General features: G+C 37.8%; 1 pseudogene; it reads right to left on the bottom strand.

Annotated features, from left to right (window-relative positions):
• Window positions 1-1,393: 1,393 nt before the first annotated feature.
• Window positions 1,394-2,467, bottom strand: LOC131503228 (S-adenosylmethionine decarboxylase proenzyme 1-like; annotated as a pseudogene).
• Between the last annotated feature and the right edge of the window lie 6,550 nt (window positions 2,468-9,017).

The following is a 9,017-nucleotide window of genomic DNA, read 5'->3' as shown; positions in this document are numbered from 1 at the left end:
TAAAGGGAAATATCTGAAGATTTTTGAAAATAGATTATGACATAGCCATCTTCATTATGTAAAATATGCCACTGAATGTAATAATATGAGTTATGAGTCTGGAGGCTTGGGCCAGATTGTTGCTAGTGGAGATCAAGAGAAGGGAGTGGAGTTCAGACAGTTTAGGAGGTAGAACTGAGAAGGACTGGACAGTTAGAGGCACCTGGGTGGCTCAGTTGGTTAAGTGTCTGACTCCTGATTTTGGGTCAGATCATGATCTCATGGTCGTGAGATCAAGCCCTGCATTGGGTTGGGCATTGAACCTGTTTAAGATTCCCTCTCTCCCTCTCCCTCAGGCCCCCGCCCTCATAAAAAGAATTAGACAGTTATAGGAGGTGAAGAAGAAAATAATAAGTATTAATGATGGCTCCTTGGTTTCTGGTTTGGGCAACAAGTGGACAAGGATGCTACCCACTCACAAACCCCATTCATTTGGTTTCAAAGTTTAACCATTCTAATATGTGTGCAGTGGTATGTCATTTTTATTTAAATTTAAATTTCCCTAATGACAAATAATTCTGATTATCTTTCCATATGCATATTTGCCAAATATCTATCTTCTTTGGTGAGGTTACTGTTCAGATTTTCTGCCCATTTTAAAATCAGGATGATTTTTTTTTATTATTGACTTTTAAGAGTTTTGTGTATATTGTTGATGCAAGTCCATTATCTGATATGTTTTGAATTTTTTCTTCCAGTGTCTTGTCTTTTCATTCATTTAACTGTATTTTTCGTAGAGCAGAGCTTTTTAAGTTTAATTTAATTTAATCTGTGTGTGTGTGTGTGTGTGTAAAAGAAATATCAATTGATACTGCAGAAAATAATCTGTATGAAGTAGAAATTGGTTTCATTAGCATTAGTAGAAAATACATTGTATAAAGTGGTTGTAACAGGTTGCAAAATCCTGGCAACAATTTAATAGAACAATTCTAGATTGTTAGGCTGAAGCCAACACCTAATGAGGGCAAAAACCTTGTCTGTGATAAATTTTGAGCAATCCCTGAAGAAGTATTACACTACACATAGACCAAATTGAATTGCTTTTATAAATGTTATAAAGTTTTATACAGTAGAGGAATTTTTCTACATGCACATTGATTTCACAGCAAGAGTGGCAAGAGAATACCTAAATACAGAAAAGAACATTCCTGCCAGATATCTAAATCCTTGATATAATAATGCATATAATTCAAAATTATTACACTATGATTATATCCAGGGTTCTCTGCAACTACATGGTGGTGGATTTAGAAAGCACAGCCCCCCCTTACCAACATCTAGAAAGCAGTCACCACCTTCTTCTATGTGTGCGTGTGTGTGTGTGTGAATGTATTTTTTATTTTCTTTATTTTTCTTAACTCTGCTGTTGCTGCTGCTTACCAAAACTGGTCTAGACAAAGTTGTATTATCTGTTGAACATAGCACTCTGGCAACCAAGAGGTTTAAAACTTCAGTATTCTGGGGGTGAAGAAAACATTTTGTGACATTTGGAACTCTGATTTACAAACGAGGTAGTCACAAATTTTCCTGGCATGAAGATTCCTACAATTTTCCCAATCAGGACATTATAAGAGATGACTAAAGTTTGTTTCAAAGCTACCATAAGAAAATTCTAGTTGTGGACTGATGTGAATATTCCACTAAGTTCCCTCTGATTCCATTCTACTCATTAAATACTCACAAAGATTGTACAGTATGGCAACAATTACAGAGCCTGGTATTAAGTCACAAAGTCCATTCTTACCAGTGTCATCCTTTATAGTAACACCATCTTTCCTGTACAGCTGGTCCATCAATACTGGGTCCAGCTTAGTCATCAGAATTTCTAAGGTTTGATCTCACTGACACATTACCTGACTCTGGGAAATCCAGAATATACAAGTACCAGCAGTCAAAATTCAGATATCCCATGCAATATGCTGCTCTACGAGGGAAAATTGCATTGAGAAACACTGTGTTTTCAGTCTACTTAAATTCCAGTTAGTTAACATACAGTGTAATGTTACTTTAAGGTGTGCAATATAGTGAAGAAACACTATTTCTTTCTGGAAGTTCTGGTATGGGCACCCTTGGTGAGAAATTCTTACAAGAATAAAAGAAGTTTTTAATTCAGTCAAATCCACTGTAATCCCTACATGCTTCAACAGGGAAACCTCTGCTTTCAGTGGAGAGGGTGGTACCACATGTGCTCAAAATGGAACATCTGTAGGCAACCTCACTATTCTCTCTGAATACATAAGCTTCCTACTTTCCAGTTATTTGTCACATTGATGATTGCATGTTGTACATTCTTCAAAAATATGTCTCACTTAGATCTTGGGATGTTGTGAAGATCCCCAGATGTTTGGTTTGCTCCAAGATATCACTTTGAGAACCAACTCTCCAGTAGTTTCTCTGTCCCTTTAAAAAATGGCTATGCAGTTTCCATCACCATGAGACTGGCAAACAATTAACAACCACAGAAAATCAACTAAATTAAATTTATTCTAATGATGCTGCCACTACCATTGCAGATTGTCCTATCCCTGTTACTAAATATTCTTTTTCTTGTGAAAAGTATTATATTCACTTAAAAATAGATTAATTACATTTTTTCCATATTTTTGTTTTGTTTTGTTTTGTTTTGTTATGCTTTGGGCAAGCAAAAGTTGAACCTGCAACTGTTGGAAATAGAAACAGATGCATTTCAGTCTCTTGTAGTCCGTGGTTTCCCTATTTGAGAGTTAAGTGAGTGCTAGCTAATTTTGCCTATCATACATTGTAAGCCTAATTGTTTTTGAATAAAGGTCAAATTCTATGGTTTTGTTTCTTTATCTCTTTGCATATCATATTTTTGCTATTGTATGGAAAACTCATCACCATATCTATGCTCATGTAGATATCCTCTGTTTCTTCTAGAATTTTTTTTAGTTGTTTCTTTTGTTTTATTTTTTTGTTTTTGGATTTTGGATTTAGGTTTATAATTTTGAGTTAATTTGGGGATAAGTTGTAAATTGTATGTCTAGGTTTGTTCTTTCTTTTTCTCTTTATCTTGTTCTTTCTATTCTTTCTCTTCTTCCCTCCCTCCCTTGTTGTCTCCTTCCCTCCTTCCCTCCATCCTTCCTTCCCTCCCTCCCTCCCTCCCTCTCTTCTTCCTTCCTTCCTTCTTCCTTCCTTCCTTTCTTCTTCCTTCCTTCCTTCTGTCCTTCCTTCCTTCCTTCCCTCCTTCCTTCCTTCCTTCCTTCTTTCCTTCCTTCCTTTCCATATTTTTGTTTTGTTTAAGGATATCCATTTTTTAGTACCATATGTTAAAAAGTATATATTTTTTCTGTTTTATTACCATTGTGACTTGGTCAAACATCAGTTGACTCTATTTTTGTGCCTTTACTTATGGGATCTATATTCTGTTCTATCCATTTGTATCTCTATCTCTACAGCAATACCACACTGTCTCCAGTACTATATAGCTTTACAATTAAGTCTTAATATTGGGCAGTATGAATCTTGAAAATTTTCTCTTCAGTATTATTTTGGCTATTATTTTTTTAAGTGTTAATTTATTGAGAGATAGAAAGAGGGGGGAGACAGAGGGAGAGAAAGAGAGAGGGAGAGAGAGAGATTGCAAGCAGGGAAGTGGGGCAGTGGCAGAGAAAGAGAATCCCAAGCAGGCTCTGCACTGTCAGTGCAAAGCCTGACTCCGAGCTCTATCTCAAAAACACTGAGATCATGACCTGCGGAAATCAAAAGTCAAATGCTCAACTGACTGAAGCCCCTGGCACCCCTTGTGTTGGCTATTTTTTTGTTAATGTTTATTTTATTTATTTTTTGAGTGAGCGAGAGTGAGAGACAGAGAGAGAGAGAGAGATTGCTAGCAGGGGAGGGGAAGAGAGAGAGGGAGACAGAGAATTGAAGCAGGTTCCAACCTGCCAGCACATAGCCCAACATGGGGCTCAAAGTCACAAACCGCGAGATCACGACCTGAGCCGAAGTCCTGGTCACTTAACCACTTGAATCACCCAGGCACCCCAAAGTTGGCTATTCTTGATCTTTGGACTTTCCTTATGAATTTTAGAAGCTTTTTGTCAATATCAACAATATAACTTTCTGGAAACTTGATTGGGATTTTGTTGAATTTTACAAATCAAGTTGGGAGAACTGACACGTTAACTTTATCATCAAAACCATGAACACAGAATGTCTCCCAATTTTGTTAGATCTCTATTTTTATTTCATGTTTCAGAGCTTTGTAGTTCTCCTCCTATAGATCTTATACATATAATTTTATATTTTACTGTGTTAAGGACACTTGACATGAGATCTGCCTTAACAGACTTTTAAGTGCACAGTGCAGTATTATTATCTACAGGCATGATGCTGTAACAGCAGATTTCTAGAAGTTATTCATCTTGTATAATTGAAATTTTATACCTGTTGATTAACAACTCTCCATTTCTCTCTCTCCCTAGCCCCTGGTAATACTATTCTTTACTTTCATTAGTTTGATTTTTTTTTTTTTGTATTCTAGCTATTTATTTATTTATTTATTTTTTTTAAATATGAAATTTACTGTCAAATTGGTTTCCATACAACACCCAGTGCTCATCCGAAAAGGTGCCCTCCTCAATACCCATCACCCACCCTGCCCTCCCTCCCACCCCCCATCAATCCTCAGTTTGTTCTCAGTTTTTAACAGTCTCTTATGCTTTGGCTCTCTCCCACTCTAACCTCTTTTTTTTTTTTTCCCTTCCCCTCCCCCATGGGTTTCTGCTACGTTTCTCAGGATCCACATAAGAGTGAAACCATATGGTATCTGTCTTTCTCTGTATGGCTTATTTCACTTAGCATCACACTCTCCAGTTCCATCCACGCTGCTACAAAACGCCATATTTCATTTTTTCTCATTGCCACGTAGTATTCCATTGTGTATATAAACCACAATTTCTTTATCCATTCATCAGTTGATGGACATTTAGGCTCTTTCCATAATTTGGCTATTGTTGAGAGTGCTGCTATAAACATTGGGGTACAAGTGCCCCTATGCATCAGTACTCCTGTATCCCTTGGATAAATTCCTAGCAGTGCTATTGCTGGGTCATAGGGTAGGTCTATTTTTAATTTTCTGAGGAACCTCCACACTGCTTTCCAGAGCGGCTGCACCAATTTGCATTCCCACCAACAGTGCAAGAGGGTTCCCGTCTCTCCACATCCTCTCCAGCATCTATAGTCTCCTGATTTCTTCATTTTGGCCACTCTGACTGGCGTGAGGTGGTATCTGAGTGTGGTTTTGATTTGTATTTCCCTGATGAGGAGCGACGTTGAACATCTTTTCATGTGCCTGTTGGCCATCCGGATGTCTTCTTTAGAGAAGTGTCTATTCATGTTTTCTGCCCATTTCTTCACTGGGTTATTTGTTTTTCGGGTGTGGAGTTTGATGAGCTCTTTATAGATTTTGGATACTAGCCCTTTGTCCGATGTGTCATTTGCAAATATCTTTTCCCATTCCGTTGGTTGCCTTTTAGTTTTGTTGGTTGTTTCCTTTGCTGTGCAGAAGCTTTTTATCTTCATAAGGTCCCAGTAATTCACTTTTGCTTTTAATTCCCTTGCCTTTGGGGATGTGCCGAGTAAGAGATTGCTACGGCTGAGGTCAGAGAGGTCTTTTCCTGCTTTCTCCTCTAAGGTTTTGATGGTTTCCTGTCTCACATTCAGGTCCTTTATCCATTTTGAGTTTATTGTTGTGAATGGTGTGAGAAAGTGGTCTAGTTTCAACCTTCTGCATGTTGCTGTCCAGTTCTCCCAGCACCATTTGTTAAAGAGACTGTCTTTTTTCCATTGGATGTTCTTTCCTGCTTTGTCAAAAATGAGTTGGCCATACGTTTGTGGGTCTAGTTCTGGGGTTTCTATTCGATTCCATTGGTCTATGTGTCTGTTTTTATGCCAATACCATGCTGTCTTGATGATGACAGCTTTGTAGTAGAGGCTAAAGTCTGGGATTGTGATGCCTCCTGCTTTGGTCTTCTTCTTCAAAATTACTTTGGCTATTCGGGGCCTTTTGTGGTTCCATATGAATTTTAGGATTGCTTGTTCTAGTTTCGAGAAGAATGCTGGTGCAATTTTGATTGGGATTGCATTGAATGTGTAGATAGCTTTGGGTACTATTGACATTTTGACAATATTTATTCTTCCAATCCATGAGCAGGGAATGTCTTTCCATTTCTTTATATCTTCTTCAATTATCTGCATAAGCTTTCTATAGTTTTCAGCATACAGATCTTTTACATCTTTGGTTAGATTTATTCCTAGGTATTTTATGCTTCTTGGTGCAATTGTGAATGGGATCAGTTTCTTTGTTTGTCTTTCTATTGCTTCATTGTTAGTGTATAAGAATGCAACTGATTTCTGTACATTGATTTTGTATCCGGCAACTTTGCTGAATTCATGTATCAGTTCTAGCAGACTTTTGGTGGAGTCTATCGGATTTTCCATGTATAATATCATGTCATCTGCAAAAAGTGAAAGCTTGACTTCATCTTTGCCAATTTGGATGCCTTTGATTTCCTTTTGTTGTCTGATTGCTGATGCTAGAACTTCCAGCACTATATTAAACAGCAGCGGTGAGAGTGGGCATCCCTGTCGTGTTCCTGATCTCAGGGAAAAAGCTCTCAGTTTTTCCCCATTGAGGATGATGTTAGCTGTGGGCTTTTCATAAATGGCTTTTATGATCTTTAAGTATGTTCCTTCTATCCCGACTTTCTCAAGGGTTTTTATTAAGAAAGGGTGCTGGATTTTGTCAAAGGCCTTTTCTGCATCGATTGACAGGATCATATGGTTCTTCTCTTTTTTTTTTTGTTAATGTGATGTATCACGTTGATCGATTTGTGAATGTTGAACCAGCCCTGCATCCCAGGAATGAATCCCACTTGATCATGGTGAATAATTCTTTTTATATGCTGTTGAATTCGATTTGCTAGTATCTTATTGAGAATTTTTGCATCCATATTCATCAGAGATATTGGCCTGTAGTTCTCTTTTTTTACTGGGTCTCTGTCTGGTTTAGGAATCAAAGTAATACTGGCTTCATAGAATGAGTCTGGAAGTTTTCCTTCCCTTTCTATTTCTTGGAATAGCTTGAGAAGGATAGGTATTATCTCTGCTTTAAACGTCTGGTAGAACTCCCCTGGGAAGCCATCTGGTCCTGGACTCTTATTTGTTGGGAGATTTTTGATAACCGATTCAATTTCTTCGCTGGTTATGGGTCTGTTCAAGCTTTCTATTTCCTCCTGATTGAGTTTTGGAAGAGTGTGGGTGTTTAGGAATTTGTCCATTTCTTCCAGGTTGTCCAATTTGTTGGCATATAATTTTTCATAGTATTCCCTGATAATTGTTTGTATCTCTGAGGGATTGGTTGTCATAATTCCATTTTCATTCATGATTTTATCTATTTGGGTCATCTCCCTTTTCTTTTTGAGAAGCCTGGCTAGAGGTTTGTCAATTTTGTTTATTTTTTCAAAAAACCAACTCTTGGTTTCGTTGATCTGCTCTACAGTTTTTTTTAGATTGTATATTGTTTATTTCTGCTCTGATCTTTATGATTTCTCTTCTTCTGCTGGGTTTAGGCTGCCTTTGCTGTTCTGCTTCTATTTCCTTTAGGTGTGCTGTTAGATTTTGTATTTGGGATTTTTCTTGTTTCTTGAGATAGGCCTGGATTGCAATGTATTTTCCTCTCAGGACTGCCTTCGCTGCGTCCCAAAGCGTCTGGATTGTTGTATTTTCATTTTCGTTTGTTTCCATATATTTTTTAATTTCTTCTCTAATTGCCTGGTTGACCCACTCATTCGTTAGTAGGGTGTTCTTTAACCTCCATGCTTTTGGAGGTTTTCCAGACTTTTTCCTGTGGTTGATTTCAAGCTTCATAGCATTGTGGTCTGAAAGTATGCATGGTATAATTTCACTTCTTGTAAACTTATGAAGGGCTGTTTTGTGACCCAGTATATGATCTATCTTGGAGAATGTTCCATGTGCACTCGAGAAGAAGGTATATTCTGTTGCTTTGGGATGCAGAGTTCTAAATATATCTGTCAAGTCCATCTGATCCAATGTATCATTCAGGGCCCTTGTTTCTTTATTGACCGTGTGTCTAGATGATCTATCCATTTCTGTAAGTGGGGTGTTAACGTCCCCTGCAATGACCACATTCTTATCAATAAGGTTGCTTATGTTTATGAGTAACTGTTTTATATATCTGGGGGCTCCGGTATTTGGCGCATAGACATTTATAATTGTTAGCTCTTCCCGATGGATAGACCCTGTAATTATTATATAATGCCCTTCTTCATGTCTTGTTACAGCCTTTAATTTAACGTCTAGTTTGTCTGATAGAAGTATGGCTACTCCAGCTTTCTTTTGGCTTCCAGTAGCATGATAAATAGTTCTCCATCCCCTCACTCTCAATCTAAAGGTGTCCTCAGATCTCAAATGAGTGTCTTGTAGACAGCAAATAGATGGGTCTTGTTTTTTTATCCATTCTGATACCCTATGTCTTTTGGTTGGCGCATTTAATCCATTTACATTCAGTGTTATTATAGAAAGATACGGGTTTAGAGTCATTGTGATGTCTGTATGTTTTATGCTTGTAGTGATGTCTCTGGTACTTTGTCTCACAGGATCCCCCTTAGGATCTCTTGTAGGGCTGGTTTCGTGGTGACAAATTCCTTCAGTTTTTGTTTGTTTGGGAAGACCTTTATCTCTCCTTCTATTCTAAATGACAGACTTGCTGGATAAAGGATTCTCGGCTGCATATTTTTTCTGTTTAGCACACTGAAGATATCGTGCCAAGCCTTTCTGGCCTGCCAAGTTTCAAAAGAGAGATCAGTCACGAGTCTTATAGGTCTCCCTTTATATGTGAGGGCATGTTTATCCCTTGCTGCTTTCAGAATTTTCTCTTTATCCTTGTGTTTTGCCAGTTTCACTATGATATGTCGTGCAGAAGATCGATTCAAGTT

Source organism: Neofelis nebulosa, chromosome X (genome assembly GCF_028018385.1).
Source record: "Neofelis nebulosa isolate mNeoNeb1 chromosome X, mNeoNeb1.pri, whole genome shotgun sequence".
Lineage (NCBI taxonomy): Eukaryota > Metazoa > Chordata > Mammalia > Carnivora > Felidae > Neofelis > Neofelis nebulosa.
This window is presented reverse-complemented; position numbering and strand designations above follow the sequence as displayed.